We start from the raw sequence: 17,470 nt of genomic DNA on the forward strand, positions 1-17,470 counted from the left end.
TAATTACACCATAACTAGCTATGTCACCACCAGGCTAACTACACTAATTACACCGTAACTAGCTACGTAACCACCAGGCTAACTACACTAATTTCACCGTAACTAGCTACGTCACCACCAGGCTAACTACACTAATTACACCGTAACTAGCTACGTAACCACCAGGCTAACTACACTAATTACACCGTAACTAGCTACGCAACCACCAGGCTAACTACACTAATTACACCGTAACTAGCTACGTAACCACCAGGCTAACTACACTAATTACACCGTAACTAGCTACGTAACCACCAGGCTAACTACACTAATTACACCGTAACTAGCTACGTGACCACCAGGCTAACTACACTAACTACACTGGGAGTAGCTACAACGGACAGGACCCCAGCTTGGGTCCAAGTCCACGTGTTGGTGACTCTTCATGGACGTCGAATGTAGATCTTCAGGATGACAACAGCAACTCTGGGGAACCCAGCTTATATCCTCCGTGGCCGTGGCTGGCCCCACCCTTGGCCACGACCACCTTCTAGAATCCTCGAGCAGGATCTCGCCCCGACACGTGACCACCCCTAGCCCCCCCACTTGGGGACCCTGTGTAGACTTTACCAGTCACGTGTTCTCCGGGGTCAACCCGAGTGCCATGGCCTAAAGTAACCCGATTCCATGGCTGACACTCTCACACCCCATCCTGTAGGGGTCGGCAATGCACACCTGAGCGTGGTGTCACTCAGCGCTATGACTCAGCGCTCACAGAACCCCTCTCGGGCCAGCACGACACCCGCATACAAGTGGTGTCCACGATGTGAGTACATCGCACACCGTGCCCCTCTAGTGCCGGCATTACACAGCGACGTCTGCGACGTCAGTACATCTGCATTCCTCTTTCCATCCCAGAGTAACTCTCAGCATGCACCGCTCCACGCTTTTTTCCTAAATACTTTTCAGCTTTTGTTCCATGTTCTTGTTTGATAATTCTTATTTATCACCGGTGCTATGGTATAAGCCATGGTCCTTGTGTATTCTGTGCAACGGCATGGACCATAAATAGCTCGGCACACACCCGGCTTGTTGATGTCCAATTGAACGATGCAATGCGGTGGCACTGGAACCTTAAAGCAGGATCCAAAATCCTGGCTTCTCGAGTTGCCACGCATCACTTCCCCATCCATTTGCCTCAATACTGCAACTGTCCGGGAAGCACAGCAAATCGTGGAAAAACGAACGTCTCCCCATCCATTCGGATCTCAATACAGTCCCTCGCCAGCACTCGAGTCGCGCAAGCCTTTTTGGACCCACGCGCTTAACCTTCAACAATGTAACTTCAAACGTGATATTCTTGGGTCTTTCGGTAAAGTCACGTAGATAGGTTCAAAGAAAATAATAAAAATAACAAAAAAACTGCAACGTTTCTATCACAACACAAGCAATCGTCATCAGGAGAGCAATCTTATTATCTCTGAGATCAGGGCTAGGCCAGCCCTGAACAAGATCCGTCGACTCGATCAAGTCACTCACATTTCTGAAGAGATGCCGCGACACTAAGGTAATACCGATCGCCTTCACACTGACATCTGCTGTTGTCACTTCTCCCAATGGTAAACGGATCTTGTTCAGGGCTGGCCTAGCCCTGATCTCAGGGATAATAAGATTGCTCTCCTGATGACGACTGCTTGTGCTGTGATCGAAACGTCGTAGTTTTTTTGTTATTTTCTTTGAACCTATCTACGTGACTTTACCGAAAGACCCAAGAATGTGAATTCCTGCAGTCACGAAAGCTTTAAGTCAACATTCAAACGTGATTCTTGGAAATCCGAATGAAGTCCACAAGACACAAACACCTCATGAAAGACCCGATGTAAAAGATACCTGGCTTCGATCTTCCGTAAAGCTTACGGGCTACCCTAAACAACATCCGGTCGATGCACAAAAAAGGAAAACAGAAAAAACTCTCCAGTGTGCGACTGGGCTCACCCAGAACCATGGAACATATAACAATTCAATGCCCGATTCACAAACATAATGGAGGCATTACAGTGATACAATCTGCTACAGCTGACGCAGTCATCCGGCTCTACCACCTCAAAGAAACATTATTGTAGTTGCTACACGTCTGCACATACGAATAAGAGGTTTGTGAAACTTGAATCGATGTGGTCATGCTATATAAAGCTGCTGCACTGGCTGAAATTGTCAGTTTGTATTTATGCATGTTGTTGCAACGCGTTTTCTCAGTGGTCCGTGAACAGTACACGTCGTATTGAGTGACCAGAACGACACGTACTGCCCCTTCGAGCTTAGTTGTTCCCCTAACTGATAAATGGAGGCTAATGAAAACACTGTTCGTACAGACGTGTCTAATGCCAGACAAGACATTGATTTATGGCACCAATTACCGCAAATGCGAGCTGTTACCTGAGCAAAATGTAACCAAGCAAAAAGTACATTTAAAATGAATAAATCCAACACTCAGTTCAGCAGAAAATACTGAACGTATGACCACCAAAAATAGAATGCGACTTCTAGATTTGAAGCTTTCGTGACTGCAAGGATGAAATTGTCAGTTTGTATTTATGCATGTTGTTGTTGCAACGCAACAACATGCATAGTGGTATTCCAAACTCCCAGGGAGGTGTATTATCATCTTGTGCTAATTCCAAACTTTGTCAGTGGTGCGTTTCATGCTAATTTCCTTTGTCAGAGCGTTTGCTGTTTGCCCCCTCACAGCTTAAAGGGAGGCGACCAGCGCTTGGCTTTCTTCACTCCAACGCTGCCCGCTGGACAGGTTGGTCCCTTCACCTGATGAAGGCCGCTTGTGTTGTGGCCGAAACGTCGTGATTTTTGTTGTTTTAATTTTTTTACCTACGTGACTTTACCGAATAGAACCAAAGAGTAAGAATGCCACTTATAATTATACACATTAAACAGGATGTAATTGAATGGAGTGGTGGCACTAGGAAACTGACGAAACAACCAGTTCAATTCCCAGCCACAGTTAACATCAGTGGGTGAAGAATGACCGACATGGTGTGGTGAGGCCTTCGTTTAAGCAGTGGGTTGACAAAACGCTGTAAATGATGAACAGTGAACACATTACAATTCTCCAGTGAACTGTTTATCAACACATGGTAAACATGCCTATAAAAGTGGCAAGGCTCCAAAATACAACTTGTTAAAATGTTGTTGTTGGGTGTCAATTGAAATTTGACAAATCCACATATCTGTAACATTCCCAGAGTAAAGAACATGACAACTTAAACTGGACATATTTCCAGGTACATTCATGTTTTTTCAACTTTTAAATACACAGCAAAATAGATTCAAAGCTTTCGTGACTGCAGGAATGACTCTTTGGTTCTTTCGGGTAAAGTGTAGTAATTTCTTTCGACGAGACTTTACCGAAAATAAAAAGTGTAACACTGCAAAATGTCATGAATGAAAATATTAACATCAAAAACAATTTTAATGAAAAAAATGTGGAATAAGTGGTGCAGAGCTAAAAGCAGCTTTTTTTCTTATATCCAAATACTGATTTCTAGAAGAGATCAGATAACGGTAATATATTTACCACATGAAAAGGGTTTATATTGCCATTTATAATGCAAATCAATTTAGAAAACACGTAATATACAAGAATGGTTCATTTTGCAATTCCAATCATCTGCTGACAATTCATTGTAAAAGGGCCTTACAAAACATTTATATTACATCCAAAACAGTATTATCTGTAATGGAAAAAGATAAAAAGGTCAAACATTGGGGCACTATACCGCATTTCTAGCTTCAAGTTTATATTTTTGTATTACAATTGTAGCAAAAATTTTTAATTTAACCAATTAACATATTTTCATCTCTGAATATGCAAAAAAACTCGTGGGAAGAACCCAAAACTGTCTTGCATGCAATCACACTTTTTCAAAACACACACTTTTTACAAAGACCATATTATTATTTCTGCAATTATATATATTTTTTGGCAGTTACAGTATATCCATTTTCCAATAAACATTTACATTTGGCGCAAAGTGTTTTCAATTTCGGAAGTCATACAAGGCAACAATTTAAAGAGTACATTATCGGTAACTGCCTGATACATTTCAGGGGTCAATTAGTCCACCGCACTCACACTCACTTATGACAGCATAGACTTGCTGCAGATTAGAACCCCAATCAGATTTCAATGCTTTAACTCTCACCATGACAACAAATAACTTCCCCGAATCACCTAATCAGTTTTTAATTGAATAGGTAGAGTGCAATGTACCATATACATCTTTAGCATCAAATATATATAAGGACGAAACTAAAATATTAAACAAATAACAAAATAAATAGACTGCTTACAACACTGGCTATCCTTAATTTTGCATGTATTATCCAACTTGTTTTGTACGTTTAACACGTAAAAAAAACTCCAACATTCTCGTCGTTTGCATTTGTTCATATCCCAACACATTGCATTAGATTGTAATATTCTTCAAATCGACTCAAATCCATGACACTGCTCATTTGTTGTACTTTCATATTATATCCTGCAGCTTTGAATATTATTTAAATCTGTGCTTCCAAATCTATGTGTGTAATCCTTCAAAGCTTATGCAATTTTATGTACAATTTAATTTTAAGTGAGAGGTTACGTAAAACAGCGCTGATGCAAAAATTATGGTCCTTCCAATCACGTAAAACTCTGGGTTGACATGATGCTACGAGTTGGTAATAGATGAAATTCATAATAAAAACAAATCATTACAATATAATACGAAACAAAACTTAGAAAACAGCACATCTTGTTTCCGTGAATACAAACTACTAAATTGATGGACATAAGATTTACTTTTGTTGTAAGTCAAAAACCTTTGGGTCATACATGAAAGCCCATACGAGCAAAAAAGTGAAATGTTATCAACTGCGTAACATGGCCAAATTGATGCTGTGCCTTGCCTTTTCTTACACCGAGCACTCCATCCATGCTTTGTTATACGCAGGATACACGACTGCAATATTATCTTTGTCAGTCTTCAAACTCGTGCAATCATAGTACTCCTGTTCTAGTCAATGCATAAGCTGTCTGTGCAATGAAAAATCAATCTGAAAAGTTTACCTCTTGAATTAAGGCCTTATATGGCTTGGCACATTCTTATCTTTTAGAACTGGTTGTTCCCTATACCACTATCTGTAACCTTGAGTACACAGACACTGGACGAATACTCATCCTTCACGTTAAGGTAGACATTGCAGGGTTTTAGACCATTGTTTTTGCTTAACTAAACAATTGAACCAAATTGTCCTGCCACCTAGGGACAATCACATCGAACGTTTTATTTTACACTCTCTCAATTGGGATATGTCGTGGTGTTTATTAGGTTGTAGTTTTCCACTTTTTCTACATATATACTTGTTTATAGAGTTGTAGATGTATAGATGTAACACTATATTACATGGTAAAGTGAATTTGGCCACCTTTTTGTGAAAGTAAACATATTTGCTTAAATTAACATTATTTTCAAAGCAGAGGAAAGTTGGTAGTCTGATGCAAAGTCTTCACGGTTGTTTGCATGGAGGCCACAGGTAAATAACCGCACCGTGCAGCCAAAGTTTTCCTGGTCATAGATGTTCTTTGCCTGCCACCGTTAAGTCTGTTTGAGACGCTTGCATGGAGGTCCCAGCTGTGGAGACTGGGCCGTGGCCAAGGCACGGAAAGCATCCGCAACCAGGTGAGGGCGAGACAGAACCATGGACTTCCAGCCCGCCGTCTCCATTATGTCCATCGCATGACTGCAAGTACAAGTCAGGGTTAAGCGAGCTCCTAATAAGCAGTGTCTATAAGGATTGGGGCAAACGGTTAGTCTCCATTAAAAGGGACTGTAATGCAAATTGCCAGGTAACATCATCAATGTTACGCAGCTCAGTGACAGTCACACTCTCACTAGACTTGCCTGTTTATTATGAAGTCAATGGCCCGGGCCTTCAACTGCTCTGCACTGTGCAAATCGGCCAAGATCAAAGTCTCTACAACATTTTCCACCGACAAGTTTGTGCATAGTGCCTCCTCGCACATCACCTTCAACCTCTCTAATGCATACTTGAGAAAAGTAAAAACAAAGTGCAATTTCAGTATTAAGAACACTATTTTCTCTACCTATTTCGCTTGTATAACATTCCCTCACCCCATGAACTACTTTATAAACGCAGTATATAGCAGTCAAATGTTTGAGAATTTTCTTAAAACATGGCATCAACCTTTCAGCATATTTATGTTTTAAGTCATGTATTTATTGATCTCTACTATAATTAGGGGTCCTTGTCCTAAACTTTATTATATTGGTTACAAAGTCATGCAAATTACAAAGGAGGTGAGATGTTGTTTTCCAAGAGCTTAAAGAGTTTGGTTGTTAAGCTGATAAACAATGCAACTGCAAGCCACCATATTTCAACTCTAGCATAATATTAAACTTTAATGAACAAAGCTTGAACATGCGACTTTATACGATTTGTATTCTTATTTCATTACAATCGCTTTAGGAACTATTGAATATGATGTTCCAGAAGGGAGAGTAATGACTCTTAACTGATTATCTGGCAGATCTTCAGGAACAGCAGGATATCCGTTTCCTTAATAAAAGTATATTTGTTCCAATTTATTTCTATACAGCCATGCCATATCAAACAATCTTTTAAAACACTTCCCTTTATTTTATTACTAATTGTATCAATTGTTAATGTGATTAACAAAAAACCCTCAATACAAGAACACACAGCCAAATGGTTGCACTTAGGATAAAAATGCTGCATGTGAATGCACTTCAATGCACACGTACTAGCCTCTAGCATGGACTAATACCAGTTTGACATTCAATTCAATTGTGAAATTGCATGACAATTTATATTTTTTGTTGAAAATTCAATCATCTCCCAGGACATCAATTCCAAAACCTGAAAGCACTAATGTGAACGTCTACATCATATACATTTGCTATTCATATTATTTGTGACACGGGCTTTAGAAAATACCTAAATGCTGTTTTAATTTCACTTGCGACCTACAACTGCATACCGATACATCACAAGGTGGTGCGATCTCATGTTAATATTTTAAGCATGTAACCTTGTCAGCAGCGGCCAGCAGCTCATCAGCCATCTTCTCCAGGTTTGGAGCCCTTCCCGTATAGACAAAACTCATCATTTCCTTGAACACGTCAGGCTCCACATCATTAATCTCCACTCGATTCTGCAAGGTAGCAACACAATATATTCAAATTAACTTCGGCATATATTGGGAGACGAAAATATAGCATTAAATTAAATAAATATCCTTTATATCTACACAACACATGTAAAGTGGCTCCATTCAAGTTGTATTCAACTTGCCGATGACTATTTATTGCGCGTAATAAATCCATTCTTGACACACATGCAATGGCCTTCTGTGAAATGTTGTATAAAAAATAGCTATAAAATACAATCTAACATTCCCTCGGAATGAATACTTTTTGATAATAAACGTGCAATGCGCCAAAAGAGTTACTAGGGTAATAGTTCAACATTTGACAGCACTCTCAAGAGATACTTATCAACCGATCCATTGTGACAAATGCACCTTGGAAATGTATGATCACAGTATTAATGTGCTGTATTAAGATTGCATTTAAAGATACCTTTTTGCTCTCTTCCATTTCATGTTCAAACATAGCATTAAAAACAAGTGACCGACCTGAAAAAGGTAAAGCAACTGTTAACAAATAGAGTAAAACCTTGGATTGCGAGAATAATTTGTTCCGGAAACGTGTTTGTAATCCAAAGCACTCGTATATCAAAGCACTCGTATATCAGTTGTGATCACGTGACGCTCGGCAGACAAAGCGTATACGTACTACTCGTATTGCAAAACCTCACTCGTTTATCAAATTAATATTTATTAAAAAAATTTGCTCGTCTTGCAAAACACTTGCAGACCAAGTTACTCGCAATTCAAGGTTTTACTGTACAGTGAATTGGAAAAACACCAGAATGTGGTACAGACACATTTAGATGTTATATCTAGAGATCAAATAATCTAGATACAAAAGAGGTAAAATCCAGATCCATATTTTATTTCATATGGCATATCCATTACAGATTTGTCAAACATGGACGCAAATAAATGTCCAAATTAGAGGCTCAAAACCTACACCATAACTGCATTGTGAAAAATGAATTCCTGCACAACAACGATATAGTGAAGTAAATAAAAACGGAATAAAAACTTTAGCAACAGGCTAATTAAATATGTTCATCTCTCACACAATACAATATTACATTTATATATGTAGTGACATCGCGAATGTCACTGTGTAATGCCGGCTATAGAGAGGCACGGCGTGCGATGTATTAACATCGCGGGCACCACGTGGATGTGGGTGCAGTACCGGCCCAAGAGGGGCATGGTGAGCGCTGTCTGACAGTGCTGAGTGGCACCACGCTCTGCGTGGGGTGCCGACCCCTACAGGATAGGGTGTGAGAGTGCTGGCCATGGGAATGGGGTTACCAAGGGCCATGGCACTTGACCACGAAGGACACGTGACCGGTAAAGTGTACACAGGGCCCCCAGGTGGGGGCTAGGGGTGGTCACGTGTCAGGGCCGGGAACCCGCTAGAGGATTCCAGAAGGTGGTCGTGGTCAAGGGCGGAGCCACCCCCGCCACAGAGGATAAAAGCCGGGTCCCTGAGAGGGACCGGCTGCTGTTGTTCATCCTGAAGAATCTACGTCCTACAAGAGTCACCAACACATGGACCCGGACCCCGGCCAGGGTCCGGTCCGTCGTAGCTAATTCCCGTGTAATTAGTGTAGATAGCCTGGTGGTCCACCAGCATAGGTTGTTCATGTGTTACGGGGTAGTACCCCGTGTGTCGGTTGAAGAAGTGCGTCTGTGACTCAGTTGAATTCATTACACATATTTACTGATGTATCCTTTAACAAAAAGCATTACAAATTGACGTAAGCATTTGCCAGTGTAAGTTAATAAAATTCAGTGTAAAACAGGAAATGGCTGTAGTTGATTACCCCAAACTAATTACAGTATCATTAATTATATGGTTCTATTGTACACTAAACGACGCATGTGTTGCTTGTTGTGGCACAGACCTGCCAATACGGCCTTGTGTGCTTTAAACTCCTGGCCACCAACACGAAGCAGGCAGTCAGTGAAGCGGGAATTGTCCCAGATCTCCCCGAAGTCAACTGCCAGCCGGCAATCTGGCACTATCAATGTACTCATGCTGGATTGACCAGAAATGTTCACGGAATCCTGCACCACACTAACCTGCATAGACATCAACCAGCTTTGAGAAGGCATTTGATGATTTTTTTTTACAAATCCTCACTTAACTACACATTTTGCATGAAGATGTAGGCTTTGGTTCAATCAAGCAAGCAAATCTGCACAGACATCCTATATCAGAACAAGTGTTGTGAATAATGCCAAAATAGAGGTCCGTGAAATGTTTTTCATATTAATCAATTTTCATTCTATATTTTTGTCAAGTTATTTTACACTGTATAAACAGTTTAAACAGGTAGTGAGGCCCCTAATTATGGGTTCTGCACAACAACAGAGGAAGTGAACAGCCCTTCTTGATGTGCTTCCTTTCATTATCAAAAATGCTTGTATTTTGTAAAGTATTTTAAAGGTAAAAAATATAAATCTGGCTGATTAAAAGGACCCCCCTAAGGACAAGAAACATTTACATCAAACTGGCTGATGTCCGAGAATAGGAAAAGGAATTCATGTGGCGACATTTAAACAAAACACTTTATGTAATACCTGACATTCTAGTTTATAAAAATGTCAAGGTTTAAATATAAACACTATCCAGAGGGAGAAAACCTAAAAAAAATTACGCTTGATTATTTAATTGTTGTGCTATGTTAACTCTAGCACCAGCGGAGGAAAAACGTGCTTGTAAAACTCATGTTAACAATTTCCTTGTATGGAACAGGGAAAGTAATTATTACAATCTTCAATTAAGTAGAATATTGACTCCAACTGTGCAATTGTAATGACTAAAATAGAAAATTACACATTAGCTGCAGCATGTCATACTTACTTCACCAAATAGTGTCAGTTTGTTATCTGGAAGCAAGCTATTAGATTCATCAAGCAAAAAATCTCTTCGAATGAATTTTTTAAATCCCCAGTCTTTTCCTTGGAAAAAGCGGTATGCTCGCGGGCTCTCTGTAAAAAAATAGATTTCAAACAATACTCACCAGTTCTTACAATAAACGGTGGTAATTTCATGTAATGGGAAAAACATTTTTTATTCTATTTTCAAAGTGTAAAGACAGCAATGTATTCTAAAGCCCTGCGCCACGGTGGCAGTCAACTACCTCGCCTGGTATATAGGTCATGGGTTCGATCTCAACCCTGATGCCTGTATATTTGGAATCTGCATGTTCTCCTTGTGGTTGCATGCATTTTTATCCAGATCTTCCGGTTTTTTCCTCCATATTTATAAAAATCCAGAGTATTTGGCTGCTATACATTTCCACACAATAAGCCATCTCGTTAAGCTATCGTTTGTGGCCGGGGCACTTCTGAAAAAGAGCTATGTACAGTGAGGGAAAAAAGTATTTGATTCCCTGCTGATTTTGTACGTTTGCCCACTGACAAAGAAATTATCAGTCTATCATTTTAATGGTAGGTTTATTTGAACAGTGAGAGACAGAAAAACAACAAAATTCAGAAAAACGCATGTCAAAAATGTTATAAATTGATTTGCATTTTAATGAGGGAAATAAGTATTTGACCCTTCTGCAAAACATGACCTAGTACTTGGTGGCAAAACCCTTGTTGGCAATCACAGAGGTCAGACGTTTCTTGTAGTTGGCCACCTGGTTTGCACACATCTCAGGAGGGATTTTGTCCCACTCCTCTTTGCAGATCTTCTCCAAGTCATTAAGGTTTCGAGGCTGATGTTTGGCAACTCGAACCTTCAGCTCCCTCCACATATTTTCTATGGGATTAAGGTCTGGAGACTGGCTAGGCCACTCCAGGACCTTAATGTGCTTTTTCTTGAGCCACTCCTTTGTTGCCTTGGCCGTGTGTTTTAGGTTATTGTCATGCTGGGATACCCATACAGGACCCATTTTCAATGCCCTGGCTGAGGGAAGGAGGTTCTCACCCAAGATTTGACGGTACATGGCCCCGTCCATTTTCCCTTTGATGCGGTGAAGTTGTCCCGTCCCCTTAGCAGAAAAACACCCCCAAAGCATAATGTTTACACCTCCATGTTTGACAGTGGGGATGGTGTTCTTGGGGTCATAGGCAGCATTCCTCCTCCTCCAAACACGGCGAGTTGAGTTGATGCCAAAGAGGTCCATTTTGGTCTCATCTGACCACAACACTTTCACCCAGTTGTCCTCTGAATCACTCAGATGTTCATTGGCAAGCTTCAGACAGGCATGTATATGTACTTTGTTTTGCAGGGGGACCTTGCGGGCGCTGCAGGATTTCAGTCCTTCACGGCGTAGTGTGTTACCAATTGTTTTCTTGGTGACTATGGTCCCAGCTGCCTTGAGATCATTGACAAGATCCTCCCGTGTAGTTCTGGGCTGATTCCTCACCGTTCTCATGATCATTGCAACCCCACGAGGTGAGATCTTGCATGGGGCCCCAAACCGAGGGAGATTGACAGTTCTTTTGTGTTTCTTCCATTTGCGAATAATCGCACCAACTGTTGTCACCTTCTCACCAAGCTGCTTGGCAATGGTCTTGTAGCCCATTCCAGCCTTGTGTAGGTCTACAATCTTGTCCCTGACATCCTTGGAGAGCTCTTTGGTCTTGGCCATGGTGGAGAGTTTGGAATCTGATTGATTGCTTCTGTGGAAAGGTGTCTGTTATACAGGTAAGCTGAGATTAGGAGCACTCCCTTTAAGAGTGTGCTCCTAATCTCAGCTCATTACCTGTATAAACGACACCTGGGAGCCAGAAATCTTTCTGATTGAGAGGGAGTCAAATACTTATTTCCCTCATTAAAATGCCAATCAATTTATACAATTTTTGACATGCGTTTTTCTGGATTTTGTTGTAGTTATTCTGTCTCTCACTGTTGAAATAAACCTACCATTAAAATTATAGACTGATCATTTCTTTGTTAGTGGGCAAACGTACAAAATCAGCAGGGCATCAAATACTTTTTTCCCACACTGTAGTTCAGTGGGCCTTGCCTGGTAAAATAAAAATAGTTCAGTTTAGCTTTTAACTTCAAGGTAGATGAAAATCAGACCTGGATTTAAGTGTATGAAGATATAGTTCATATGGATTAGTTGAATGTGTTTGTGTATTAATAATGCTTGTCTTTGTAAACATGGTTGTGTGACGTGAGTTACATGTTAACATTACCAAAGACAACACCAAAGCAAATAATAAGAAAAAAACATGAAAGTTTAAAACAAAAAGATAGATTTAGACTCTCAGAAACATGTTAATAGCCTTAGCAAAGCACAGTAAATGTATGGATGTCATCACTTAAAATAGTTATCGCGCATTGAAAGAGTATCCTGAAAGTAATAAGGCAATTATAAAACAAACAATATGAACCACTAAAGCAAGGTAAAGGAGAAGTGTGAAATGGGATGAAAATGCCAACCTTTGTAAAACCACCAGAAATGAATAAAAAAATGGATGAGAATACAAACAAAAATAATGAAGTTGTAATAAACAGTGAGTGCAAGCAGAAAAATAAAGCCGTCACTTGATAAATTACAATGGAATAACACATGGTGAAGATTGTAAAACTAGGAAAAGAAATGTCCGTGAATGACAATGTCCAGGTACACTAAGCAAAATAAAATAATTATTGGAGGGTCAATATCATGGAAAACACAAAAAATATGCATAATGGCAACTTCTGAAGGTGGAACAGGATCAAGAGCACTTTTGGAATATTAATTTGATAATGAAAAGTTGCAATGTGCTACAGGATGAAAGATTCCAATCTAGTGCATATTACCTACTATGAAACACTGATTACAAATAGAAACACTGACAAATGGAACAAAACCAAAAAGTACACAAAGCGTGGAGAGAAGTATGTTGAGAATTACAGTGAGAAACTGAAAGAGGAACACGTTGGTCAAATCAAAACGGCAAATTAGAGACAACATATTGACTGTTGTAAATATAGATTGGGCTTGGACAGGACACATCGCTAAATGGGATGGTTGATGGATGAGACTAGTGGTCGAATAGGAAGAAAAGTAGAGTACATGCCCAAGACGATGTCAAACGTAGACAAGGAGATATTAGATCAGCTCATGTGAAGGATGAGGGATGGTGTTCGTAAGGTTTATACAATGTTTCAAGCAGTCGATAAATAATGGCTGATTATGATATAATCCTGTTACCAAATACACATATGACGTGAATTGATACTTAAATACAAGTAGTTTCACCCATAGCCTTGGTTTCCTCTCCCTTAGCATTAAGAATAGAAACCTTGAACTTGGCGTAGACTTCACTCTTGGGACAGCTGACCAATAACAAGTACAACGATAGGTAATCTTTACTCTCTTCGTCAAGACCCTTGGGGTGTATGCGTAGGCACCTGATTGAACATATAAACAAGACATATTAGGTGTGTATGTACGCGCAGACTACATTGCTAAAACAATATAGTATGAACTAAAACATGCACTATGCAAAATTGTTCTAGTAAAGCACCTCCGTGAGCATTGTGATTTTTTTTTTAATGTCATAAAATAGCCAGAATTTACTGTACCATTTCAATGTATCATTGGTGCCTGCTGAAAATGTAGAACTCTTGAGAACTTGGCCCATTTCTTCACGACAGAAGCTGAAATTGTTGATGGTCCACATATAAGAGAACTTTACAACCTTAACCTGAAATACACGAGCACATAACAGCTATAAAGCTCATTCATTACCATAAATACATGACCATTGACAAACCCTCAAGTATTTCACCCACACATCTGAATATTGTGCTCAAAAACACAAACTGCCTATAAGGAAAGAAATATTACTGTACATGAAAGGGTCTTATTAGTGTTCTGGGATTACCTTGCATGTTCATTACTGCACAGCGTTAACACAACAAGTCTCAACATGTCATAGATTAGAGTGTGCAATAAAAGGCCTTTTTATTTTTTTTATTTGATAAAAACTGCTGCCCCTTTTGTAAAAATACACTACCAGTCAAAATCAGAGACAATTATCTAGTATAATGTTGTTAGTGCAATTCTATGAACTTTGCAATCTGATGTACAAAAATAGCCTGTACAATGATAATCCATAATTGCACTTACACATAATTATGAAACCATTTTGGATGGCTTTGCGATGAACAAAAAACGTGTAAAAGTTAAATGCATTAGCCATGCGCATACTTTGACCGGCACAAGACGGAGACCCGTTGAATGTGATTGGCCACAGGGGAACAAGTTACCTGTGTGTAGCACCAGCTTTCTGCGATGGGCGCATTGGACATTTCAGACGGAGGTGGGGGGCTCGGGGCCCTGGACATGTTTGCATTGAATGCGAGGGAAGTGACATCATCAGGTGACATTAAGAAGGAAGTGACATCATGAGGTGACATTAAGCAGGAAGTGACATCATCAGGCGACATTAAGAAGGAAGTGACATCAGGCGACATTTAGACGGAAGTGACATCATCAGGTGACATTGAGAGGGGAAGTGACATCAATAGGCAACAATAAGAGGGAAGTGACATCATCAGGCGACATTAAGAGGGAAGTGACATCATCAGGCGATATTAAGAGGGAAGTGACATCATCAGGCGATATTAACAGGGAAGTGACATCATTAGGCGACATTAAGAGGTAAGTGACATCATCAGGCGACATTAAGAGGGAAGTGACATCATCAGTCAACATTAAGAGGGAAGTGACATCATTAGGCGACATTAAGAGGGAAGTGACATCATCAGGCGATATTAACATGTAAGTGACATCATCAGGCGATATTAACACGTAAGTGACTACGAGATTACGAGTTAAATGTTCTTGCTGTGGTTTTCACACCTGACGATGATTGCTTGTGTTGCGGTCGAAACGTCGTAAGAATTTTATTGTTTTATATATTTTTTTATTATTTTATTGTTTCCCTTCTACGTGGTGACTTTACCGAAAGAACAAAGAATATGAATCGCCGCAGTCACGAAAGATTTAAATAATTAAATAAAATTGCAAGAGATTGATTATTCGTGCAAAAGAGCGTCGCGTAACCGATCACTCAGGAGTGGGACCTGCGCCTTTAGTGGCACCCCGACGTGAAACGAGCACACGGCACCAACTGTCCCCACTTCCTGAAACGGAACGGGGTTTTACAATCGATGCACGTGCAACTAGTCTCAATGATTGTTGCGCACAGGAGTGCTTCAGGAGAGCATCAGCGAGGTTTTACTGTTCCTCCTCCACTGGAGGGGCGCAGGCTACAGCACAGCGGTTTACCACCAGGCACTCCGTAGTTTGGGTTGTGTGGACACAACATCGCAGGGCTGTGAGACTTCTTGAAGGAGGAGATGTGGCACATCAGCCTGTTGATGTTTTGATTTAAAGCTTTCCTTACTGCAGTAATTCATATTCTTAGCTCTTTCGGTAAAGTCACGTTGAAGGGAAACAATAAAATATATTTTGATCTAAAGCTTTCGTGACTGCAGTAATTCATATTCTTAGTTTTTTCGGTAAAGTCACGTTGAAGAGAAACAACAAAATAACAAAATATATAAAACAATAAACAATTCTCACGACGTTTCGACCATAACTCAAACGGTCATCATCAGGTGTGTTGGTTTGCATAAATTTATTTTTAAACGGCACATTTATTTATAAATTATGATGACCGTTTGAGTTATGGTCGAAACGTCGTGAGATTTTTTTATTGTTTTATATATATTTTGTTATTTTGTTGTTTCTCTTCAACGTGACTTTACCGAAAAAACTAAGAATAATAAAATATATATTGTGTTATATATATATTTTATTGTTTTATTGTTTCCCTTCAACGTGACTTTACCGAAAGAGCTAAGAATATGAATTACTGCAGTCACGAAAGCTTTAAATCAAGAGTCCATCTATGTTCTGAAAAGAGGAGGGGGGAGACGAAAAATTAATTTATGCTGTCTGAAAGCCACCGTAAGCGTGAACAATCAATTAAGACCTGAAATGGTTTATCAAATCCTTCCAATGATTGCTAAGCCAGAGTCCATTTTCTCGGTTGAAAGTGTCTCTGTGTTTGTATATGTGGATAGCCTCATGAACAAATCTCTCATGGTAGCCAGATGGATTGCAAAGAACCTCTGTCTTGGAGAAGTCAATGTCATGTGAGCCTACTGAATTATAACAGTGATCTGCCATGGCCGAGGTGTTGGTCCTACCGTGTTTAAGGTCTGCTTTGTGTTCACGAATGCGGTCCGAGACATGGCGTTTGGTTTCTCCAATGTAACTACTACCACAGAGGCAACTTAGTTTGTAGACACCAGGGTACTGTATGTCGTGATAGCGAACTAATGCGTATAATGCTCCCACATTTATAATGAACTTAGGTGGGTGACCACTATTGATTCCCATGTCACAGGGCTATACCTAATACATGAAAACTTGAAATGAAACTTGAATAACAGACTGTTGAGGAACTTGCTGTTGGCGAGTAACAGCGTCTATGAAGGCTGGCACAGCACACGAGCAGTGGGTGGCCAACAGCAGGCCGGGCCACCAGAGACCCACAGAGACCCACAGGGAAACATAGATTCTGACAGAGACACACAGAGACCCACAGAGACTCAGAGAGACCGACAGAGACACACAGAGACCCAGAGACACCCACAGAGACACACTGAGATACACAGAGACCAACAGACACAGAGACTCATAGAGACCCACAGGGACACACAGAGACCCGTACAGACCCGTAGAGACTCATAGAGACCCATATAGACCCAGAGTGACTGAGACTCGTAGACACCCATAGAGGCTCAGGGACTCACAGAGACCCATAGAGACACCATCACCACCACCATCACAACCATGATCATCACCACCATCACAACCACCACCACGATCACACTGCACCAGGTACTCATTTAAAGCCATACCGACCCATGGAAAGCGGTTTAAATATTCGGCACCATTATTGGTCGTGAGTGGGGAGGAATTGAACTCTGTTCACTGGGTTCGCAACACAGCATTGCAAGCCACCACACTGCCGCTCCCCATTAGGACGACGCACACGGCATTGACAACCTTGATGCTTCCGGTTGCTTGCGATGAAGTGACCGGTTGGCTCAGCCTGTCAAGAGCACCGAGCTGTACCGCTGAGACCATGGGTTTGAAATTCAGGCAACTTGCTTGTGATTTTAAACCAGGTTTCTCAAGCGTATTGCATTTGGCTAAATTCCAGCTGAGAATGAAAATATCAGTTTCACTCTCGTACGTGAAACATTTTTCTTGGTGGCAG

At 40.5% G+C, this 17,470-nt stretch overlaps 1 long non-coding RNA gene across 4 annotated transcripts; it reads right to left on the minus strand.

The window, feature by feature from the left end:
• Positions 1-5,793: 5,793 nt before the first annotated feature.
• Positions 5,794-14,559, minus strand: LOC142908581 (uncharacterized). 4 transcript variants are annotated; one of them, XR_012931874.1, is made up of 8 exons: positions 14,383-14,441; positions 13,755-13,876; positions 13,472-13,580; positions 10,083-10,210; positions 9,121-9,298; positions 7,656-7,711; positions 7,106-7,228; positions 5,794-6,082 (listed from the first exon to the last, which is right to left on the minus strand). It is a non-coding gene; the product is annotated as an uncharacterized LOC142908581 (long non-coding RNA). The 4 variants fall into 4 exon arrangements; XR_012931872.1 differs by lacking the exon at positions 14,383-14,441 and adding an exon at positions 14,442-14,559 and having other exon boundaries at positions 5,795-6,082; XR_012931873.1 differs by having other exon boundaries at positions 5,795-6,082; positions 14,302-14,389.
• Between the last annotated feature and the right edge of the window lie 2,911 nt (positions 14,560-17,470).

This window comes from Petromyzon marinus, unplaced genomic scaffold (assembly GCF_048934315.1).
Source record: "Petromyzon marinus isolate PM22_M1 ecotype Great Lakes invasive population unplaced genomic scaffold, UKy_Petmar_22M1.pri1.0 PM_G_Scaffold_10, whole genome shotgun sequence".
Classification (NCBI taxonomy): Eukaryota; Metazoa; Chordata; class Hyperoartia; order Petromyzontiformes; family Petromyzontidae; genus Petromyzon; species Petromyzon marinus.